This window comes from Benincasa hispida, chromosome 11, assembly GCF_009727055.1.
Source record: "Benincasa hispida cultivar B227 chromosome 11, ASM972705v1, whole genome shotgun sequence".
Classification (NCBI taxonomy): Eukaryota; Viridiplantae; Streptophyta; class Magnoliopsida; order Cucurbitales; family Cucurbitaceae; genus Benincasa; species Benincasa hispida.
Genome location: NC_052359.1, coordinates 56,714,025 through 56,738,954, shown reverse-complemented (window position 1 = coordinate 56,738,954; position 24,930 = coordinate 56,714,025). Strand labels below are relative to the sequence as shown.

General features: G+C 36.9%; 2 long non-coding RNA genes across 4 annotated transcripts; both read left to right on the top strand.

Annotated features, from left to right (window-relative positions):
• The first annotated feature begins 5,110 nt into the window (after positions 1-5,110).
• On the top strand, positions 5,111-6,937 carry LOC120091616. Of its 3 annotated transcripts, none has more exons than XR_005485756.1 (2): positions 5,111-5,251; positions 6,587-6,937. It is a non-coding gene; the product is annotated as an uncharacterized LOC120091616 (long non-coding RNA). The 3 variants fall into 3 exon arrangements; XR_005485755.1 differs by having other exon boundaries at positions 6,503-6,937; XR_005485754.1 differs by having other exon boundaries at positions 6,458-6,937.
• A 16,317-nt stretch (positions 6,938-23,254) lies between these two features.
• Positions 23,255-24,429, top strand: LOC120090243. Its single transcript, XR_005485471.1, has 3 exons — positions 23,255-23,319; positions 23,909-23,958; positions 24,297-24,429. It is a non-coding gene; the product is annotated as an uncharacterized LOC120090243 (long non-coding RNA).
• Positions 24,430-24,930: the final 501 nt, after the last annotated feature.

Below are 24,930 nucleotides of genomic sequence, written 5' to 3'. Positions count from 1 at the left end.
AACCTTTAGGGAAATATATATATACATGAAATCCTACTTGTGTGCTGTCGTTTGATGGTTTACCCTACTCGTGTGTATTAAAGTGCTACGTGTGGTCACCAGGTATGACACCACGACCTAGAAGAAGGGGCAGTCGAGGCAGGAAGGTAGTTGGAGAGCAGGACCTCGACCTGTAAGAACCCGAGGTGCAGAGCCAAGAGGTGCGTGACCCACCACTTCATGATCCCTCTAGGTCAACCTGGCAGAGGGTCAGACCAAGAAGCGGCCTCGAGCTTCGACTGTGCCCCCACCAAGACCGTCGTCCTTAGAAATTCCAGTAGAATATACGGCTATGGCTACAACTATTGGGAACGTCATCACACAAGTCGTGGTGGGACAGCTAAGGGGCATGGTGGCCGAGCAGATCGCCCAACACGTACAGTCACAGCAGGCGCCATCCTCATCAATCCTGTTACCACCAATTCAGAATCAGGATAGGGCCACGAGTCGGATCGTGGCAGGTCCTTCGTTGGAAGCTGGATACCTGCGAGATTTCAAGAAGTATGATCCCCTGACGTTTAATGGATCCCTGAAAGACCCCACAAATGTAGAACTGTGATTGTCCACTGTTGAGGGGATCTTCCAATACATGAGGTGTCTAGAGGAGCAAAAGCTGCAGTATGCCGCTTTCGTTCTCATCGACAATGCCAAGCGCTGGTGGCACTCGGCTGAGAAAATGATAGAAGCCGGTGGAGGGCAAGCCACATGGGATCAGTTCAAGGAGTGGTTTTATGAGAAGTACTTCTCTGCTCATGTGAGGTACAACAAGTAGGTTGAGTTCATGAACTTGAAGCAAGGAACCATGACAGTAGAAGAGTATAAAGAGGAGTTTGACAAATTGTCTTGTTTTGCACCTAGCCTAGTGTCTACCGAAGCAAATAGGGTTGAAAGGTTTGTACAAGGACTCTGAGACAGGGTGCGAGGCATTATGCAAGCCTTGGAGCCTCCCACCTACACCGCAGCCTTCCAAGCGACAGCACGGGTTGTCCTTCAGGGATAGAGTTCCTGAAGTCCTTAACAGAGGAACCGGGCCCCGACCAGAAGAGGAAGGTTAAGTAGAAGGCTCCGGGACCCCCGCAGAAGGTCTAGAGTACAAACAGGTCAGTAAGGCATGCCAAACGATAGGCTACGACTTCAGGAGGAGTTTGGAGGGAAAGGTCGGTATGCAAGTCATGTAGGAAGCGTCATTGAGGATGTTGTCTGATTGACACAAGAACATGCTTCAGATGTAAGCAAATAGGGCATATGGCATACCAATGCCCCAGTAGTAGTTCTGGAAGTGTGGGGGTCAGCCCCCAAGTTCGTTTTAGGGTAGTTCAAATCGATAGCAGCAGCAGGGTCGGGTCTATGTCACCAGTCGCCGGGAAGTTGAGCACTCGGGAATAGTGGTGACAGGTACGCTCTCAATCTTGGGACACTATGTCTTGACGTTGTTTGACTCTGACTCATCGCACTCTTTCATTTATTCGTTATTCGTAAAGCGTGCCATGTTAGTTTTGGAACCTTTGGGCCATGTTTTGTCAGTGTCTACACCGTCAAGAGAAATTATGATAGCAAGTGAAAAGATAAAAGCATGTCAGTTAGAAATAGTAAACCGCACCTTTGATGTGACTCTGATAGTATTAGACATACGTGATTTCGATGTAATTCTGGGCATGGATTGGTTGGATACCAACCATGCTAGGATAGACTGTTCTCGTAAGAAGGTGAATTTTAACCCCCTATATAAGCCAGCTTTAAGTTCAAAGAGGTCAGGACAGTAGTTTTCCCCAAGGTGATTTAAGCGGTTAAGGCCAAGAGATTGATTAACCAAGGTGTTTGGAGTATCTTGGTTAGTGTAGTTGACACAAGGGAAACCAAGGTTGCACTAACCTCTGAACTAGTTGTGAGGGATTATCTCGATGTGTTTCTGGAAGAACTTCCGGGATTTCCTCCACCAAGGGAGATTGATTTTACTATTGAACACTATTCCTATATCCAAAGCTCCGTACATAATGGCTCTGGCAGAATTGAAAGAATTGAAGGTTCAATTGCAGGAACTTCTTGATAAAGGGTTCATTCGACCCAATGTTTTCTTCGTGGGGTGCACCGGTGTTGTTTGTGAAGAAAAAGGATGGGTCATTACGTTTATGCATACACTACAGGGAGTTGAATAAGGTGACCATTAAGAATAAATACCCACTTCCTATAATCGATGACCTGTTTGACCAGCTATAGGGTGCTACCGTATTTTCCAAGATTGACCTACGATCAGGTTACCATCAGTTGAGGATCAGGGACAGTGATATTCCGAAGACTACATTCTGATCTAGATACGGGCATTACGAGTTCATTATAATGTCTTTTGGTCTGACCAATGCTCTGGCGGTATTCATGGATTTGATGAACTGGGTGTTCAAGGACTTCCTAGACGCCTTTGTAATCGTTTTTATTGATGACATTTTAGTATACTCCAAGATAGAGGGGGAACATGAGGAACATTTTAGGAAGGTCCTAGGAACACTGAGGGAAAACAAACTATACACAAAGTTTTATAAGTGCAAGTTTTGGCTATGGAAGGTGTCTTTCCTTGAGCACGTGGTGTCAAAGGACGGGGTTTCAGTGGATCCAGCTAAGATTGAGGCTGTTACCAATTGGCCCCGTCCTACAACGGTCAGTGAGGTGTGTAGTTTTCTGGGATTGGCTGGATACTATCGTAGGTCTGTAGAGAATTTTTCCAACATGGCCACGACGTTGACCCAGCTAACCAAGAAGGGAGCTTTGTTTGTTTGGAGCAAAGCTTGTTAGGACAGTTTTCAGGACCTCAAGCAGAGGTTGGTTTTAGCCACGGTTTTCACTGTACCAGACGGCTCCAAGAACTTCGTGATCTACAGTAATGCTTCTAAGAAGGGTTTGGGTTGTGTGCTTATGCAACATGGTAGGGTGGTCGCCTATGCCTCCCGTCAGTTGAAGAACCACAAGCGCAACTATCCTACCTACGACTTGGAATTAGCAGTGGTAGTGTTTGCCCTGAAGATCTGAAGACACTACTTGTATGGGGAAAAGATCTAAGTGTTCACCGACCACAAGAGTCTGCAATACTTCTTCACCCAGAAAGAGTTAAACACGAGGCAGCACAGGTGGCTCGAGTTAGTAAAGGATTATGATTGCGAGATCCTCTACCATCCAAGTAAGGCGAATGTGGTAGCCGATACCCTCGGTCGAAAGGTAGCTCATTCGGCCGCCTTGACCACTAAGCAGGTTCAGTTATGTAAAGATCTGGAATAAGCAGAGATTGCGGTGGCAGTGAGGGAAGTCACTTCGCAGCTAGCCCAGTCGACAGTGCAACCAACCTTGAGGCAGCGAATTATTGATGCATAGCAGGGTGATCCCAACCTGGTTCAGAAGTGTAGTCAGGTAGGGTCGGGTCAGGCAAGTGAATTTTCTGTGTTAGTGGACAAGGGTCTTTTATATCAGGGACGGTTGTGCGTCCCAACAGATGATGGCTTGAAAGGGGAACTGTTGGTAGAAGCTCATAACTCTCCATTCTCGATGTACCCAGGTAGTATCAAAATATACCAAGATGTGAAGCGGTATTACTGGTGGCCCAATATAAAAAGGGAGATAGCTGAATATGTCAGTAGATGTTTAGTCTGTCAGCAGATGAAAGTTCCGAGGCAGAAGATAGCAGGCTTGCTACAACCATTGGATGTGCCATAATGGAAATGGGATAGCGTGGCTATGGATTTTATTACAGGGTTGCCCAGGACAGTGAAAGGTTTCTTAGTGATTTGGGTTGTGATAGACAGACTCACCAAGGTGGCACATTTTATTCCAGTAAAGCCCACGTATGCGGTAAGTAAATGGGCTCAGTTATACATGAAGGAGATAGTAAGGTTGCATGGTATGCCAGTGTCAATTGTATCCGATAGGGACCCTTGTTTTACCTCCAGTTTTTGGAAGAACCTCCAGACAGCTTTAGGGTCGCAGTTGAACTTCAGTACAGCGTTTCACCCACAAACTGATGGGTAAACAAAACGTTTAAATCAGACATTGGAGGACATGTTGCACGCTTGTGCGTTGAAATTCTCAGGGGGTTGGGACTCCCACTTATATTTGGCAGAGTTGCTTATAATAATAGTTATCAGACTACCATTAGCACCGCCGTTTGAGGCTCTTTATGGCAGAGGTCGTAGGTCTCCTGTTTACTGGGGTGAGATTGAGGAGAGGAAACTGGTGGGGACTGAATTAGCGGAGTTGACGAATGAAGCCATGCAGAAGATCAGGGCTAGAATGCTAGCGGCATAGAGTAGAAAGAAAAGTTATGCGGATGTTAGGCGTAAAGATCTGGAGTTCAAAGCAGGTGACAAGGTGTTCTTGAAAGTGGCGCCGATGAAGGGTGTCTTGAGAATGGGAAGAAGGGTAAGCTAAGTCCGCGTTTTGTAGGGGCATTCAAGATCTTGGAGCAGGTCAACGATGTGGCTTACCGGTTGGCCTTGCCACTGTCTCTCTCCGTGGTCCATAATGTATTTCATGTCTCCATGCTGAGGAAGTATTTAACGGACCCGTCTCACGTGGTGGAATTTGAGCCCTTTGCAACTGAATGAAAACTTGAGTTACGAGGAGAAGCCCGCGTAATTGTGGCTAGGGAGGTGAAAGTTTTGTGCACCTAGGAGGTGCCACTGGTGAAGGTTTTGTGGCAGAATCATTAGTTTGAGGAAGCAACTTGGGAGCGAGAGGACGAGATGAGGGCACTGCATTCAAAGCTCTTCCACGATTAGAACTTTCAAGGACGAAAGTTTATTAAAGGGGGGAAGAGTATGACGCCCCAAAGTTCAAAAAAAAGAAAAAAGAAAAAAGAAAAAAGAAAAAAGAAAAAGAAAAAGAAAGAAAATAAAGAAATAAATGGTTAATTTGGGAAAAGGAAGATGGAGGTAGGTTATAAAAATTGAGGGTACTTGGGATGCGTGCAAAAAGAAAACCCTCTTTCACTTCCAGTCGCTGCCGCTCGCCGTCAACCAAGCCTCTTCGCCGATCGTCGTTTCCGCGTCGACCGCGCCGTCGAGCTCAGATCCGTTGTCAGCCGCGCGAGTTCGCCGTCGACCCGACGCAGACGAAGCCACCAAACATTGAAGTCGCGAGCCGCGTTGTTTCCAGCCACGCCATCTGTCTGCCTGTCACTGGTTTGGATTGCCGTGGATCGCGGTGGTTCCAACCGTTTTGTCTGTTCGGGGTAAGTGTCGGTTCCCTTTTGGCAACCCACTGTCTTAAGGTCTCGTTTTAGGACAGTTTAAGGTAAGTGGTTTACTGCTGGTTGCCCTAAGATTTTGATAATTCACCTGGCCATTCTACTTCCGCATATAGTATCATGTTTTGAAATCTGGTTTAGGAGTTATGAGTCTTACACTTTTATACAAAATATATCAATTTTATTATTTGACTATTTAATTTCCTTCATTTGTTTTTAGTAGAGTTTAGGGGTACCCCGAATAGTAAATTATTTTATTTTAGGTTGCCTTAGTTTATTTATTATTATTTAATTATGTTTTCATATCTTTGCTCGTTTGAGCATTAGTAAATAAAAGTTTGGCTCTTGTATTTGATGGTTTAAAAGAAATTGTACGATTAAGCCTATGCATGAAGTAGTATCCTAGAATGTAGTAGGAAACTAGGGTCGTTACAAATGCTATTAGAATTTTATGAACAAAAATTATGTTCGTATTTAATTTATGAAATTAAGCATGAAAATCTTATGTAATTGTAAATTAAACAATAAATATCTTTCAATGTATTGATAAAAACTAATCTATTAAGAATTAATAATAACTTTAATTATAAATATTTTAAAATTGAGTCGTTTATAATTAAAATTAATCCATTGATATATTTAATGAACGTCATATTAATTATAGTATAATACTTAAGGATTTGTATATCGAATAAAGTTCAACATTAGTAATTTTAATTTTAATTAAATAATATGAAAAAATATATTTTAATAAACAATATGTTATATAAAAAGTAAAAATATGATATAAAAATATGATGTATTAATAAAGAATACCAAAAAAAATATGATTTATTAATAATTAATTAATTAATTAAATTTAATCAACAACAAATAATTAATTGATTCTAAATAATCAATAATGATTTTATGTTCATAATGAAGAATCAAATTATAATAAATTAATCAATTATTATTATTAAGAAGTCAATTTTGGTACTAATTAAATTTAACTAATCATAGTTTACTATTTAGATATATTTAAGATATTATTGGCTAATTAATTAATGATTTACGATGGAAAAATGATTGCATTTATTTATCATATTTTTATTGTAAAAATAAATTAAGTAAATATTTTAATTGATTATTATTGATTTATAAAAATAAATATTTATATTAACTATATTACTGTTCGCACGAGGTTTACAGATAAACTTGTCTCGTGGAGTTGAATTTGAGTTTGTGTTGGTGTAGATGTTGATTTGATGCGTTGTGGTTCAATCTCTTTCGATCTCTAATACTTGATTTTTTGATTCACACTTGATCCCTGATTCAAAGACTTATGTCCCCAAGAAAGTGTGCAGCTTCAGAATTGTAGAGTCTTCTGAGTGATTCAAAGACTTATGTCTCCAAGAAAGTGTGTCCAAGAAAGTGTGCAGCTTCAGAATTGTAGAGTCTTGTTGGTGAATTATCTCTAGGCTTTTTGGAATGTAAAATTCCTCTATTTTATTTATAGGGTTATCTGGTGGGTCTTGTAGGCTTAGACTTGGTTCATGAATCTTGCGCCCAATTAGTTGGATTTGGATTTGGTTGGTCCATGGGTTGGTCCATGGGTTTGGCCTTTGGGCCAAGTTTATTGGTTTGGGACTTTATTTAACGTTTGGGTCAAATTCAACTTTTTTTTCCCCCTTTTTTTTGTTTGTCTTAGTTGGACTTTAACCCAAATAATATCAAATTGGGTCAAACTAATCTTATCTTATTCAAGATCATGATGAAACCACGTGGCGTCATTGAAATTTGTCTACAACTTCAATTTGTGACACATGTCAACTCGTCCCAAATTTGATGTTGGAACTTCTTCATCCGGACGTGATAATCTGTGATTAGTCCAAAATTTATCATTAAACAAATGCCCCTTTTCGAGATTGATGTACATAGGGTGGATGAATCTTGAAAAAAATATAAAGTTGGAATCAAAATTCGAATATATATATTATTGAATTTGATCTTAATTGTCAGTCAAACTATGAATTTAGTACATAAGTTTAACTCACATTTGGGATAAAATTTAGAATATAGTATAATTTTAATTTGAGATTTTATCCACAATTTGATTTGAAAATAAGGATAGGAACCTAAATTTGGGTGAATTTAATATAAAACTTGGAAGATGTACGAATTTGAATTTTACATCAATTTGATATTTTATCTTCGATTTAAATTTGATTTTGAAAAATATTTGAAATATAGCCAAATTTCGTGAAATTTTTACCTTCCAATTTGACTTGGATTAAGGATAATAGCTAAACTTATTTGAACTATAGATAAAATTTAGAATATGATCAAATTTCAATTTCAAATAAAATTGAAACCAAGATACAAGTAACTTATTCTTGATTTTGGCTTTATTTGATATATCAAATTTAGAGATGAAATTTGAATTTCACTCTGTTTTACCTTAAAATAAAATCTAGACTATGCCCTCAATCTAAATTTAAGATAAATTGTAGGTCATATCTGCAACTTAATTTGACTTGGAGATAAAATCTGTATTTGGGATAAAATTGGGAATATCATCAAATTTTAGTTCTCCAAATCCAATTTGAGTCCAAATCAAAGCCAAATAGAAATTTGAATGTCCAATAGGGTGTTCATGAGTTGGGTTGGGTTGAAAGACTTTAGACCCAACCCAATTGTTCGGGTTGTAAATTTCTTCAACCCAAATAACCTTTATTAAAAAATAAACCCATCCCAACTCAACCATGGAATATTTGGGTTGGGTTCGGTTGGTTCGGGTTAATCGGGTCATTTATATAAAATTTTGTTCTAAAAAGAAACAAAACATAAATATGCAAAAATCTAGTTTAATTATTTTCATATATTGAATTAAGATTAACCACTCAATTTCAATTTTTGTAGTGGAAATTTTATTTCTAAAGTGCAAAGAAACTACTTTTAAGAATTGTTAAATAATAAATTATTCAAAAAATGTTAGAATTAAATAAAATTAAAATCAATATATGTATAAATAATTGTGTTATAAGTAATATATATACTTAAATTAATAATAAATTTGGATTGATTCGAGTTGGTTTGGGTTATATTAGGTAAACTCATGAACCAACCCAACCCATAAAAATTTCATTTATTTGAACCAAACCCAACTCAAATGAGTTGATACAAATCAAACCACACGAGTTGGATTGGATTGCTCGATTTTTTCGGGTCATCGGGTTTTTTTAACACCCCTATCCAAAATCAACTAAAAATCAGAATTTGGAGTTGACAAACATTAAGGAAATCAAATTAGGTTGAGATTTGTACCAAAAGATATTTCCTTGGTAATCTTCTACATATACTCTATCCTTCTTCCAACGCCATCATCCGATAGGTTTCATTGGCAAAGGACTTCTTTTCATGTGGTGTTTTTCTTATTATTTGTATCTATTTATTTTGCTTCTGCTATTCTTCTTCCACCTTTTTTTCTGTTTGGCTTCTTCTGCTCTCTTTTCCTCACCTCATCTTTTTCCTTCTCTCTCTTATATATATATATATATATATCACGAGAGGTGGGACACCATTATACAAGAGTTGGGCGTTCGTTGACAGTATCGACTTCTTCCGCCGCCATAAGCATCGCCATTGTAAAAAAACTCAATTGCTCGACTTTGCTTTTGTTTTTTCTCGTTTGCTTATGGATAGGTGGGGCACCATTATATCGGAGTTGGGCGATGACAGTATCGACTTCTTCCGCCGTCGTAAGTATCGCCATTGTCGAAAACTCAATTGCTTGACTTTGCTTTCGTATTTTGTCGTTTTCTTTCCTTAAATTTATTTATTTTTTACAATCTTCATCTTTAAACATCACGGTGACAGTGGGCAGCGATGTCTGCCGCAGATGATGGTGGATGTTGGCTCGTAGCCGGAGTTAGAAAGTATGAGTGATAGAGGAGTGAACCGCCGGTTAGAGAGAGAAAGATAGGGTGGCGGCGGTACGGAGGAAAGGAAAAAAATGGGCATTTTGGTTCCCTTTTCTTTGTCTTATCTTTTTTTTCTTAACTTCTCTTTTCTGAATTTTTTTCTTCTCTCTCTCTTCCCCCCCCCCCACTTTTTCTTCTTGCTTCACGGGTTTTTGTACATATATATATATATATTTTTTTTATTTTCTTCCACTTCTTTTTCCCTATTTGTTTTTCTTTTTCTTCTTTTTTTTCACGATTTTTTCTTTCTTTTTCTTTTATCTTCTTTTTCTTTTTTTCTCTTCTTTGCTTTTTTGTTTTGTCTTTAATATGAGAATTCAATTTTACCAACTACTACCGGGAGTGGCTTGACTTTGTAGTCAGACCAAATGAGTGGTTCCTTTATAATGTCAGTCTATTTGGCGCAGTGATGGCTTCTCTGTACACAAAGATTGTAATAGGGACGTAGTTTAAGTCCTTTGTGAAGCTTGATGTCCCTCAACTAACACTTATCATACCATGGCAAGCGAATTATCGATTTCTTTATGGGACCTATGGTCATTTCGGGGTCTTCCCATCAGGGGAAGCTTCTATGAGGAGGTGATTCCTTCTCTTAAAGAATTAACTAACTATCATGACAAAGAGATGTATCTGTCTAAAACCTGTGAACACTTTTTTCAGGCATATTATTCAATAGTGTGTTTGCAGAGAGAAAATCGCACGACACATTCTAAGAACAATTCCTTAGTGTCCATTAGCTTATGGATTTCTTTTGTGTTTCTAGGGGCTTGAAGATATGATAAGCCTATTACACGGAAGCAAAATAAAGCCTCTCACTCCCGGTCTACACAAAATCCTGGTGGTACAAAGATCACGTTTCAAGATTGGTCGAGCAGGGAAAATATGCTATTTGCGGAGCTAGAGATAGGAGACGGCTTGAAGGATAAAACATATTTGGCCGCCTTTCTATCTTGTTGGTTATGTCTTTCTGTGTTCCCACAACAGGGAGGTTACCTTCACCCTGGAGTTTTTAGAATTCCTAGCTTGATGGCTAAGAGACTGTCTATATTCTTGTTGTTCCAGTCTTGGCCAATATATACCACGGCCTAGGGTGATAACGGAGGCTTCTAACCCAATTGGACACATGGACTTTCACTTCCCTATGCTCTATGTCCACGGTTGGCTAGCCCACTATTTTAATAGACATTACCCCACTCCTTGTAGCCATTCGGGGTCTAAAAATGACCAACTTTTCTAACGAAGGTGGCTCGATCTACTTTGACGAGTACGAAGCACAGGAACTGATCCATAGCGGCGCCAACATTCAATGGCACGTGAATATTGAAAATAGAAGTAGGCACGAGCGCATGACTGATGGCAGAGATCTATCTTTCTTAAAGTCCAGTTATTTCTCTAGCATGCGATCAGGTTACCTATCTTCCCAATGTGGGAATGCTCGGACTATAGAATTAAGGGTGTTTATGGGTTGGGTTGGGTTGAAAGACTTTTAGAACTAACCCAATTGTTTGGGTTGTATATTTCTTCAACCCAAATAACCCTTATTAAAAAATGAACCCAACCCAACCCAACCAAGAAACACAAAAATTACTTTGAAGATAACACCGACACCATTTAGTGACCAGTGCCATTCCTCCTTCAACACCACCCAAACTACCCAAAGTTAAAGTGGCCATCCAAGGAGACAAACAAATTTGTTTGATTGAAGAGACAACGATGATCTTGTAGAAAGATGCTTCAAACCCAATCAAAGAGGATAATCATAGTAGCACTAGTGATCATCACTGGAAAAGACCCTTCAAGAAACACAAGGCGTTGGATAATGACTTTTTTTAGAGGGATCAGAACGATCAAATGGTCCTAAAGTCCTCAACCTATTGGTATAATTGCCCATTCCTTTCCCCCCCCCCCCTAAAATCTCTCATCTCATTTCTTTGACTATATGGTTTACACTTTTTTTTTCCTTTCTTTTTTGTAGTCACCCCTAAACAACTCTCTTCAAAGAATCGTGTAGCCATAAAGCAAAGAATCTTTAATGGGGCCTTTTGCTGTTGACTAAACCGCTGAGAGAATTGATACTTCTGAAGTGTTGCCAGTGAACCCTGTGCAATAACCTTATCAAGTTCATGTTATCTCTGATGACATCCCTCATGCCAAAGAGACAGTATATGTTGGAAATGTCGAGGCTTCAAATCCCATAATCAAGGAAACTGGTTGCTCCAATGTGCCTTTAGTAGAGAAAGTCTTACAACCTGGAGAAGCTTCAAAAGCCCTGGTAAGTTCAGGTGGCCGTGAACCTGCATTTGTCCGTACTAGTAGCTCTGAGCCCCCTATTGGCACAATTTCACCTCTGGCTTGTCCTCTTACGACCAAGGAGCTCCCAAGACATGTGAATAAAATGGCACACCTGGTTGTTTCTGAAGTATCCAAGTTTTGTGCTACCGACGTAGTTTCTGATGTTCGATATCACACGATCTTAGCCATTTGAGAGACTGCACATAAGAAAAGCATGTGTACCCTTCTCGATGAGGTCCTTTGTCTAGAGAAATAAACTCATGAGATAATCGAAGCCATTTTCGACATTTGTGGTGCCAACCTCTCCCCTCGTATATAAATATTTTCGAATCGTAGAGAAGTATAATTAGTTTCAGTCATCATTTTCCTTTCACTCGACTCAAACAAGTAAAAACCAACGTCTAGAGGAGGCCAAGTTTAATCTAAAGAAGATACTGTATGATGAGAGTAGTGCCCTTGTTAAGAGAAAAAGCACTACTAGAGCACGATTCTCGAGCCTTGCAAGAAGAGAAAGAGTTGTTAGTGAAACTGGAATGTTGGGAATGTCCTAAAAACTCACAATTCATAATCATGGAAATATATTCTATTGATCAATGAAAGTATTATTGAAGTTTTTATTTAATAAAAGTGTTATTGAAATTGCATTAAGTAATAAAAATCAAAATAAATGAATCCATGACTATTGCATGAATATTGTAACTCTATGTAGAAACATAAAAGAGGATCAAGTTATAGTATATAGCTAATAAGATTTATAAGTATACGGATGAGATTGGGTACTTCATATTGTAACTCTATGTAGAAACATAAAAGAGGATCAAGTTATAGTATATAGCCAATAAGATCTATAAGTATACGGATGAGATTGGGTACTTCATCCTATGGACAATATGGATGTGGCCTTCTTTGTGTAATGATACAAATGACGTGATCCTAAAATCATTCATGTAGAGACATACAAGTAGAAGCATCCTATGCAAAAGAGTTTTGCATAAAACCATACCACAAAATAGTCACTTTTCTTTATAACGACTGTTCACTATTAAAACTGACTATTTCAATTCGATGACCTAAGGTAACTCAATCTTAATTGAACTCATGTTTATTCAAGATTATCCTTTGATCTGCATAGGTGAGAGTAGTTCAATAGCACCGCTCGACAAGTCTCCCATTTTTAGATAAGACCAGATAGATAGCTAGGGATATAGTCCTACAAGATGAAATTCACTCCTACTTGTCTTAGGGTTAATAGACAGGTTGTTCTCTTAAGTACTGATTCCTAGTCTTAAACAAAGGGACCCCGCCCTCTCATGGCCGAGAGGGACATGGTTTATTAGTTGGACTATAAATCGTTGTTTAATAGAGGATCAGTGAGAGTTTAAGGAGCAAGATGTATTTACAGAGGTAAAACGGTAATCTTTGACTCGGTTGTAAATGCGAATGACCTGTGAAGGATAGACTTACTGATTATGGTTAAATCAAGTGGACAGAAAATATATCTACAGTGAGGAGAGTGCAACCATCGAGCTATAGTGGAATGTCTTGGTGGTTAACGAATCTTGATTGACTCGGCTTAAAGAGTTTAACCGGTTAATCTCAAATCGTTGGATCTCATGATCTGTAGGTCCATAATGTCCCTTTACTAGCTCGTAAAATATTGACACATTGGATTAGAATAATTAAGCAAATTTTGAAGTGTTCAAAATTAGACATTAGGGTTTTTTTTAAAAAAAAAAAATTTAAAATGTTCAAATTCAATTTTTAGGATTTGGATAATTATATTCGATACAATTAAAAGTTTTAATTTGTTGAAATTAAACGTAAAGTGGAGAGTTTAAAATATTTAAATTTTGATTACATAAATAAGATTCATGTTTAAATTAGGTGTTTTTATTAATCTAATATTTGATATTAAATTATTATTAATTAATTAATTAATATTTTTCTCAAATTTAATTCAATTTTAGAAATTGAGTTTATTATTTAAATTAATTTTGATTAATTTGAATTTTAAATTAGATAGTGGAAAAGTCCCACATTTGAGTTTTAGTGGGATTTTCCATTTCTTGACAACTAGGTCATTCACTTAGTGCATTTTGAGGTGTCACTTTGCTGAATGAGTGTAGTGCTTGCACGATTAAGCTTAATAAAAGCTTGATTATCTGATTTTTTCAGTTCACACAACAGAATTTTAGTGGAATTTTCTGAGATTTCTTTTCACTCTCAACTCTCCATCAAACCCTTTTAATCTCAACTTAATTCAGAGTTTCCACAACTTAATCCAAGGCCGGTAATAGTAGAGAAGACTCTTTTGATAGTCTACTACTGATTCGAACATCAAATTTGTGGGATTCAATAAGGATTTGAAGAGTTTCAACAAAGGTAAACTTCTTGTGAAACCTTCCTTTTGAAAATATGTCTTTGCATGCTTTTAAACTCAAACTAAATGTAATTAAAGTGCTTATTGATTCTATCAGTTTCCGTATTTTATATATTTATTCTATCAATTAGTATCAGAGCATGATTTAAGCACTCAATTAACATTAATTTGAGTTTGGTGGGTGAATTTCTAGCATTGCATGTGTTGGTGACTAATATGGTTTTTCAATCAACTTTGGCATTAGATTTCTATTTTTTTCAAGTATTAAAATTGTAATTGGTTCTTGGTTGATGAGTCTTAATGTTTGATGAAGGGTCTGGTTTTTTATAAGAGTCAATAGAGTTGAAACTAGGTTGTATTTGAAGATTGAATCAAGCAAGCTCAGCTGAAAGAACTGGAGAAGATACTTTTGCTAGGCAGCATCGCGATGTTGCCCAGATAGCGTTACAACGTTGTTCTTCATGGAACCTGTGGCGTTGCTATGCTAGGATGGAGCATTGCGACGCTACTCATCCTAGCCCAAAACACGCACGTCCGTGAAATGGTTCGCGATAGCAGTCTAGTTCGACCGATTCAGTGGCCTGGGGGTCCGGTTCAACCTTCTTTGGACCAGTTCAACCTCTTTTGGAGCTTTGGACAGGCAGTTTGGGTGGTTCGGGTCCAATTCGAGATGGTTGAGCAGTCCAGAGGCTTTTTAAAATTTTTTTAATTTATTAATATAATAATTTAGTTATTGCTTGCTTAGGATGCCAAAGTCGAACCATATCAAGTGCTGTTTAAATATCTTATACGTGTGTTGTATGTTATATTTAAATTAAACATGTATGTGCATATTGTATGCCATGTAGATTTAAAATCCCACCATAGGAAAGCATGGTTCATGCATTGATATATGTTATAAATTAGTTATAATGTATATAATATGCATGATCAGGATTTTTGAAGTTTAATATAAGTGTTATATTAAAGCTTGAATACCTTTGATGAATGTTATGGATGGAAGCATGTCTATTGTTTTATAAGTTGTTATAAAAAATTATGTTAGACATTAAAATCCATAACAAAAACAAGTTGCATGCTCACTTAGATTAACAACTTGTTTTAGTAGTTAAAATAGGTCACTATCTTATAAAATACAGTTACAAACTCAACTAGTATATAATCTTGTATAAGGCTGGAGTATTTAAGTTGACGGTCTGCAAAACACCTCCTACCTGTGGATTATGGCCGAATAATTGAGTGTTGTTAACCGGTTTTATGAGCTTGTGTGAGCGATATGAGGTAATAAAATGCTTTTATCACCTAGACATCGTAGGTTAAATCTAAATATAAGAGTTATATTTGGAAAATCACATAGACTTAGGATGTTTCTTAGCCGAAATATACCTAAGTACAAAAGATACTCAATATGTTATAACACTTCACTGGGAGATTAATAATATATACGATATATTATTCTTAGCTCTTGCGTCCCTAAGAGTTCACATTGTGAGATCCATGCTCGGTTTCGTGTCAATTTTACCTCGACTACTCCATTCAGAAAGTGTTTGGGGGTCAATAACAAAATGAATAGGGGAAGTAGTTCATAGTAAGTGGGTGCAAGAAATGTGTCAACATATCCTACTGTCTCTTCCATTAGTTTAAACCGTAAGATTTCTATGTTGCGTCTGTTGTTGTTTTTAGGCGGCATTAGCTAGTTGTTGTTGTGGCGATCCCCTTGGAGGGTTGTAACATAGGATTCGGAGTAACCCAAACTTCAGAAATGAATAAGGTTTCTTAGTTTCGATGTGAACATTGTCTTCCTATTTGGGGGCATATTCATACTGTTCTATGAAATATGAAAATGGAGGGTCACACTTACAAGAATTACTAAGTGTTAGTAAGTTCTTGGCTGAAAACAGTAACTAAATGACTATAGGAATAAGAGTTATTCTGAATATAGTATTTAGTCAAGAATGTCTTGCTTTAGTGAAGGAGTATTTGACTGTCCCCCAGTAGCATCTATTCTAACTCACTGAATTATCATTACAAATAAATAAAAAAATACGGGTAGTTTATTACTTTTGTTAAAATTGTATTTAGATGCAATTTACTTATAGAATTTGTTTATGTTTCAGCATGTCAAACTCGTTATACAAATCTTAATTTCCGACAAATTCAATGGAGTGGGTTATTCGAATTGGAAGTCGAACATAAACACAATACTATTAGTTGATGATTTGAGATTTATTTTAGCAGAGGAACGTCCTTCTCTTCCCAATCCTAACGCAGCCCAAAACGTTGGGGATGGCTATGATAGATGGGTTCAGAAAAATGAAAAAGCCTGAGCTTATATTTTGGCAAGCATATCTGATGTGCTTACTAAAAAAGTATGAAACCATGATCATTGTAAGAGAGATCATGGAGTCATTGCAAAGGATGTTTGGACAACCGTCCTCATCAGCACACATGATGCTATCAAATACATTTATAATTCGGGTATGAGGGAAGTGACCTCTGTTGGAGAACATGTTCTAGACATGATGGTTTACTTCAATATTGCAGAGGCAAACGAGACTATCATAGATGAGAAGAGCCAAGTGAGTATGATAATGGAATCTCTTCTGAAGAGTTTTCTAACTTTTTGTATGAATGCTGTAATGAATAAGATTGATTACAACTTAACGACTCTTCTCAATGAACTCCAGACTTTTCAATCTTTAATGAAAAATAAGGAATGGGAAACGAATGTTGTTTCCTAAAAGAAATTTCATAAGGGTGCTTCACTTAGTTAAAGATCCTCTGAAAAAAAGTCTGGATCTTCGAAGGATAAAAGTATCCAGATGAAGAAAAAGGGAAAAGGGAAGAAACAATCTCCTGCTAATAAAAGCAAGAAGAAAGCTGCAAAAGGAAAATGTTAACATTACAACGTTGACGGGCATTAGAAACGTAATTGCCCTGAGTATCTTGCAGAAAAGAAAGTTAAAAAGGCAAAACAAGGTAAATTCGATTTACTTGTAATAGAAACATGTTTAGTGGAAAGTTCTCACTTAACCTGGGTACTAGATTCAAGCGTCGCTAATCATATTTGCACTTACTTACAGGAAACTGGTTCCTGAAAGTAGCTATCAGAAAATGAAATGACTTTCAAGGTGGGAACAAGTGAGTTATTTCAGCAGGAGCAGTGGGAGATATCAAGTTATTTTTTGGAGATTCTACCTTTTACTTGAAAATGTATATTATGTACCTAAAATGAAAAGGAACCTAATCTCTGTTTCTTGTTTGCTGGAACATGTGTATAAAATCACTTTTGATATAAATGAAGTGTTCATTAGTTCAAAAGGTGTTCAAATGTGTACAACTAAATTTGAAAATAACTTGTATGTGTTAAAACTAACTGAGGCAAAGGCCATTTTAAATATGGTCACATAAGAAAAGGGATGTTTAAAATGACAAAAACTCAAAATAATAAAAGAATGATTTCTTCTAACGCCTATCTTTGGCATTTAAGATTTGGTCACATAAATCTCAATAGGATTGAGAGATTGGTAAAGAATGGTTATCTAAATCAGTTAGAAGATAGATCTTTACTCCCTTGTGAATCATTTCTTAAGGGAAAAATGACCAAAATATCTTTTTCAGTAAAAGGTCTTAGAGCGAAAGAATCTTTAGAACTTATACATTCAGACGTTTGTTGTAAGCCCTCTCTTCTTCTACTTTTTCTTGGGATATTAGGAAGCACGTAGTTGAGATTGAACTCGGGGACTTGAGATAAAGTTTGATGTGGATCTCTTGTTAAGATTAATAATTAAAAATAAAAATATTTAGATTGACATTTGTTTCATTAAGGAAGAGGAAGTAAGAACTCGGGGAATAATTTGAGGGTAATGAACTAGTTGAGCATGTAAAGACATTCAAGAGTGAATTTGGCATGCTTGGGACAGGTCAAAGTCAATTGTAAAAGTCAACGGTCAAATGGTCAAACTCAAGTAAAAAAATGGGTCAACAATTTGAAAAGTGGTGAAATTTTTATAATTTTTGAGTTTTAGAGGTAAATTTGGCTTGTTTAAGACTTATTGGGCAAAACTAGCTGAAAATTAAAGGAATTTAAATGAAAAGTCGAATTAAGACTGAATTTCGGACAGTCTGAGCAGGCTTGAGTGTTTTGAAGTTTTCGAGCAGTAGAAATCGAATTTGAAGCTGAAATTTTGAGGTTAGTTTTCTTAGAGGACGTTACAGCTAATTTTGACTGAAAATTGGTGAATTAATAGGAAAATCGAGAGGAAGAGGAAAAAAGAGAATTTGAGATATTTTGGAAAAATTAAGGTGCTTCCTATTGAAATTTCTCATTGGATGGCTTTGAGGTTAAGGATTAATCATCTGGGCACGTGTTAAACTGGAAATTGAAGCTGGAAAACGAAGAGAAAAAGGGAATTTCAAATTGTTTTGAGTTTGGCCGACCGAAGAAGAGGAAAAAGTTGTTTCTGAATTAGGGTCGTTCTTGTGAAGAAAAATTGGGCAAAATGAAGGAAAATTAAAAAGGAAGTAAATCAGAAGCTCGTAGGAGGCTTGATTTGGAGAAATTTGGCCGACGAAGTAAGGAAAACGAAGAAAAATAGTGGCGCTAGATTTATCGCGAAAACAGGGGATGCTCGGGTTTTTAGCAAATTCGTGGAGTTAGAGACTAACCTGAAGCTCCAAATTTAAAGGTAAGTTACTTATAAGGTCCTTCTATAGTTATATGGTAATTTATTGGATCGTTATTGGCTGGAATTTCTGATTTTAAGCTCTAAAATTTCTGCAACTTCTCGCCGGAAAAACAGGGGTACCATGGAGAGTTTGGTCGATTCCAGGAGTTCTAGGGCAATTCGGACGTCCAAACTTTGAGGTAAGTTAATTAAGAGGATGGGTAAAAGGTTTGTATATGCTGATTAAGCTTTAAATGTCCGGAAAATAATGAATTTAAGTCTGAAACGCTCACCGGAAAAATAGAGGCCAAATTTGGAAATTTCTGGGCTAGAGGTTGAAGAAAGAGTTGACTTTCCTGGTTTGACTCCTGTCTGTCATCTATTGTCCGTCATTAAAAGTTGGAAAATCAATTAAGGTGTTCTCAAGCATAATTAGGGATCCAATTGGTATTATTATGATACCTTAAACCTGAAATTAGAAGAAATTGGGATCTTAAGTCAAATATGAAGTTAATTAAGGGGTTAATTTGAAGTAAACCCTAATTAGGATTAATGAGAAAAATTATGGAAAATTGGAATAGAATTAGTTTTTATTGAAGATTAATTTTAAGGTCTTGAGTTAATTTTAGAGCAATTGAAGGACCAAATTACAAATCAAACTTTACCTTGAATCAAATTAAGGATTTGGAAAAAAGTTTAGTGAAATTGGTTATACTTGAAGATTAATTTTCAAATAATTGGATTATGGTCATGTAGAGGATAACTAGAGGATTATCAATATAATTCCAGGATGAACGGGAGATGGAGAAACCCTATGAGCAGGAGCCGATTAACAGTGAGTGGTTTACTTTCGAATGTTTTGATATAGAAACTAATTATATATTAAGTATGTTTATATTTATGAAATGTGATGGCATGATCTATTTTACTTTAATTGATATTTAAAAAATGTTTAGATCGTGATTTCTAAACTCCCCGAGAGTTTTATGCGATCTTGATTTATCAGAATGTAGTTTGGAACCAGAGTTTACACAATGTGACTTGTATTGTTTATATGAAAACCTCTTGATGTTGATTTTAAAAATGTTGAATGTTTGTGAAAGTGGTTTCAAACTACTAACTCTTGTACCCGAGAGATGGTTATTTTTCCCGTGCTACTTGAATGTGTTTCAGTAGTAGCATCGCTCAGGCGATCAGGGGGCTACATGGTCAGATGAGGCCAGAGTATACCGGGAGGTGACATGAGCGAACTTGCGCCTGTAACGCCATCCAGGCTATCAGGGGGCTACCACCGGGGTCAGATGTGGCCAGAGTATACTGGGGAGTCCAGAGTAACTTAGGCCTGTGGTGTGTATTTATGCTTAGCCTTGAGGCAGCTCTGCGTGCACATATGACTTTGTGATTTGGTTTACACCGCGGGGGGCATTCTTTGTCCAGAGTAAACCGCTATTGTAAACGAGTATTTGGGTACAGAGTTAGTGTGGTTTTCTGATAACGACTGAATGCTTTATAATGTGCTTATGAGAGTTGATCATGCCACATTTTTCATCAGCACGTGTTTGAGATGCTGTTGAATCTTTTATACTTTGTTCAATGGTTTACTGAATGATTTGATAAACTTTATTGATGATTTAGAAAGTGATAACTTACGTTTATATTAAACTACCACTCACTGGGCATTAGCTCATGCTTTCCATGTTTTTATGTTTTTCCCCACCCCTAGGTAGCGACAAACTTGATAGTGAGTGGTTTATTTTCGAATGTTTTGATATATAAAGTAATTATATATGATAGTATGCTATGATTTATGAAATGTGATGGCATGATCTGTTTTGCTTGACTTATATTTTAAAAATGTTTAAATCTTGATTTCTAAACTCTCGATGGTTTTATACAATCTTGATGAATCAAAATGTAGTTTGAAATAAGAGTTTACATACTTGGATTTGTATGGTTTTTATGAAAACTTCTTGATGGTGGAATCAAGGTTGTTGAATGGTTGTAGAAATGGTTTCAAACTACTGATTCTTATACCCGAGAGATGGTTATTTTCCCGTGCTACTTGAATGTGTTTCAATAGCATCGCTCAGACGATCAGGGGGCTACCGGGGTCAGATGTGGCCAGAGTATATCGAGAAATCTAGAGGAACCTGTACCTATAACGCCACTAAGGCTATCAGAGGGCTACCACCAAGGTCAGATGTGGCCAAAGTATACCAAGGAGTCCAGAGTAACCTGGGCCTGTGGTGTGTATTTATTCTTAGCCTTGAGGCAGCTCTGCGTGCACGTATGACCTTGTGATTTGGTTTACATGGTGGGGGGCATTCTTTGTCCAGAGTAACTCGCCGTTGTAAACGAGTATTTGGGTACAGAGTTGGTGTAGTTTTCTGATAACGACTGAATGTTTTATAATGTGCTTATGAGAGTTGATCATGCCACTTTTTTTACCAGCACGTGTTTGAGATGTTGTTGAATCTTTTATACTTTGTTCGATGGTTTACTGAATGATTTGATAAACTTTATTGATGATTTAGAAAGTGATAGCTTATGTTATATTAAACTACCATTCACTGGGCTTTAGCTCATTCTTTCCATGTTTTATGTTTTTCCCCACCCCTAGGTAGCGACAAGTTCCTGGTGCTTGCTGAGCCGTCAAACGCCACTAGTGTTGTTAAACATCTGTTGTATTGTTTGTGCATGTATTTGAGAGTATTCCAGATCAGCTAGAACTTGTAAGTTACATGTCACGGGAGGTTTTGTTCAAAATAATCCTTACTGTTGGTCTGTAAATCTCTTTAAACAATATTGTGATTTAAACCGAATTAAATTCCTAAACTCTGTCAACGAACATAGATTATTTTTGGAAATGGGTTTTGGAAGTTTTGGTTTGATCTTGATTACAGGATATGTTAAGAGTTGGGACGTTAGATGTCATAGAGAGAAGTGATGTTTAACATCTTCACGCTTTGTTCTAGATTAAAAGGAAAATCTGGAACGGGGTGTGACAGCTTGGTATCAGAGCTCAAAATCTCTCCTGGACTACACCTTATTCGGATTCAAATCGGAACTCGATGTACCTCCATGCTTGGATTTTAAAATGGAAGAAAATTGGACAGGAGGAATAGTATATAGTGGTAATGGATTTAAATTCTCCAAGTCCACATGTTGAATGAACAAGAAGTGAAGAGAATAAAAGATTTGCACTTGGAATACCTAATAAAAGAACTTTAAAATCCAAGCATGGAGGTACATCGGGTTTCGATTTGAATTAAAGTAAAGAAAATCGGGGAACAGAGGGAACTGTTTCTAGTGAGCAACTTAAAGAATCCGCTGCTAGTATTAGAAGGAGACCTTTATATTTTTTATGAACCAGGTATCATTAGGAACCGTGTTAGAATGAAACTCATACTTGTTATAAATGTGGACAACTTGGTCACCTTAAAAGAGAATGTCCACAGTTGATGGAAGTTTGTTACCTACAATTATTCATCTGACGACCTTACTTGAATTTCGAGGACGAAATTCTTAAAAAGAGGTAGTAACTTGTAAGCCCTCTCTTCTTCTACTTTTTTTTGGGATATTAGGAAGCACATAGTTGGGACTGAACTCGGGGACTTGAGATAAAGTTTGATGTGGATCTCTTGTTAAGATTAATAATTAAAAATAAAAATATTTGGATTGACGTTTGTTTCATTCAGGAAGAGGAAGTAAGAACTCGGGGAATAATTTGAGGGTAACGAACTAGTTGAGCATGTAAAGGACATTCAAGGGTGAATTTGGCATGCTTAGGACAGGTCAAAGTCAATTGTAAAAGTCAACGATCAAATGGTCAAACTCAAAGTAAAAAAAATGGGTCAACAATTTGAAAAGTGGTGAAATTTTTATAATTTTTGAGTTTTAGAGGAAAATTTGGCTTGTTTAAGACTTATTGGGTAAAACTAGCTGAAAATTAAAGAAATTTGAATGAAAAGTCGAATTAAGACTGAATTTCGGACAGTCTGAGCAGGCTTGAGTGTCTTGAAGTTTTCAAGCAATAAAAATCGAATTTGAAGCTGAAATTTTGAGTTTAGTAAGTTAAGAGGATTATTAACATTTTTCTTAGAGGAGGTTACAGCTAATTTTGACTATAAATTGATGAATTAATAGGAAAACCGAGAGGAAGAGGAAAAAAGAGAATTTGAGATATTTTGGAAAAATTAAGGTGCTTCCTATTGAAATTTCTCATTAGATGGCTTTGAGGTTAAGGATCATTTGGGCACGTGTTAAACTAAAAATTGAAGCTGGAAAATGAAGAGAAAAAGGGAATTTCGAATTTTTTTGAGTTTAGCCGACCAGGAAAAAGTTATTTTCGAATTAGGGTTGTTCTTGCGAAGGAAAATTGGGCAAAATAAAAGAAAATTAAAGAGGAAGTAAAGAAGAAGCTCGTGGGAGGCTTGATTTGAAGAAATTTGGCCGACGAAGTAAGGAAAACGAAGAAAAACAGTCGCGCTAGAGTTATCGCGAAAACAGGGGATGCTCGGGTTTTTAGCAAATTCGTGGAGTTAGAGACTAATCTAAAGCTCCAAATTTAAAGGTAAATTACTTATAAGGTCCTTCTATAGTTATATGGTATTTTATTGGATCGTTATTGGCTAGAATTTCTGATTTTACGCTCTAAAATTTCTGCAACTTCTCGCTGGAAAAACAGGGGTACCATGGAGAGTTTTGTTGATTCCAGGAGTTCTAGGGCAATTCGGACGTCCAAACTTTGAGGTAAGTTAATTAAGAGAATGGGTAAAAGGTTTGTATATGCTGATTAAGCTTTAAATGTCCGAAAAATAATGAATTTAAGTCTGAAACGCTCACCGAAAAAACAGAGGCCAAATCTGGAAATTTCTGGGCTGGAGGTTGAAGAAAGAGTTGACTTTCCTGGTTTGACTCCTGTCTGTCATCTATTGTCCGTCATTAAAAGCTGGAAAATCAATTAAGGTGTTCTCAAGCATAATTAGGGATCCAATTGGTATTGTTATGATACCTTAAACCTGAAATTAGAAGAAATTGGGATCTTAAGTCAACTATGAAGTTGATTAAGGGGTTAATTTGAAGTAAACCCTAATTAGGATTAATGAGAAAAAATAAGGAAAATTGGAATAGAATTAGTTTTTATTGAAGATTAATTTTAAGGTCTTGAGTTAATTCTAGAGCAATTGAAGGACCAAATTACAAATCAAACTTTACCTTGAATCAAATTAAGGATTTGGAAAAAGTTTAAGTGAAATTGGTTATACTTGAAGATTAATTTTCAAATAATTGGATTATGGTCATGTGGATGATAACTAGAGGGTTATCAATATAATTCCAGGATGAACGGGAGATGGAGAAACCGAAATTATGAGGAGGAGCCGATTAACAGTGAGTGGTTTACTTTCGAATGTTTTGATATAGAAACTAATTATATATTATAGTATGTTATGATTTATGAAATGTGATGGCATGATCTATTTTACTTGATTGATATTTCAAAAATGCTTAGATCATAATTTCTAAACTCCCGATAGTATTATACGATATTGATTTATCAGAATGTAGTTTGGAACCAGAGTTTATACAATTGTGACTTGTATTGTTTTATATGAAAACCTCTTGTTGTTGAATTTAAAAATGCTGAATGTTTGTGAAAGTGGTTTCAAACTACTAATTATTGTACCCGAGAGATGGTTATTTTCCCGTGCTACTTGAATGTGTTTCAGTAGTAGCATCACTCAGGCGATCAGGGGGCTACCGGGGTCAGATGAGGCCAGAGTATACCGGGAAGTCCAGAGGAACCTACGCTTGTAGCGTCACCCAGGCTATCAGGGGGTTACCACCGGGGTCAGATGTGGTCAGAGTATACCGGGGAATCCAGAGTAACCTGAGCCTGTGGTGTGTATTTATGCTTAGCCTTGAGGCATCTCTGCGTGAACGTATGACCTTGTGATTTGGTTTACCCCGCGGGGGGCATTCTTTGTCCAGAGTAACCCGCCGTTGTAAACGAGTATTTAGGTACAGAGTTGGTGCGGTTTTCTGATAACGACTGAATGCTTTATAATGTGCTTATGAGAGTTGATCATGCCACCTTTTTTTACCAGCACGTGTTTGAGATGCTATTGAATCTTTTATACTTTGTTCAATGGTTTACTGAATGATTTGATAAACTTTATTGATGATTTAGAAAGTGATAGCTTATGTTTATATTAAACTACCACTCACTAGGCTTTAGCTCGTGCTTTCCATGTTTTATGTTTTTCCCCACCCCCAGGTAGCGACAAGTTCCTGGTGCTTGCTGAGTTGTCAAACGCTACTAGTGTTGTTAAACATCTGTTGTATTGTTTGTGCATGTATTTG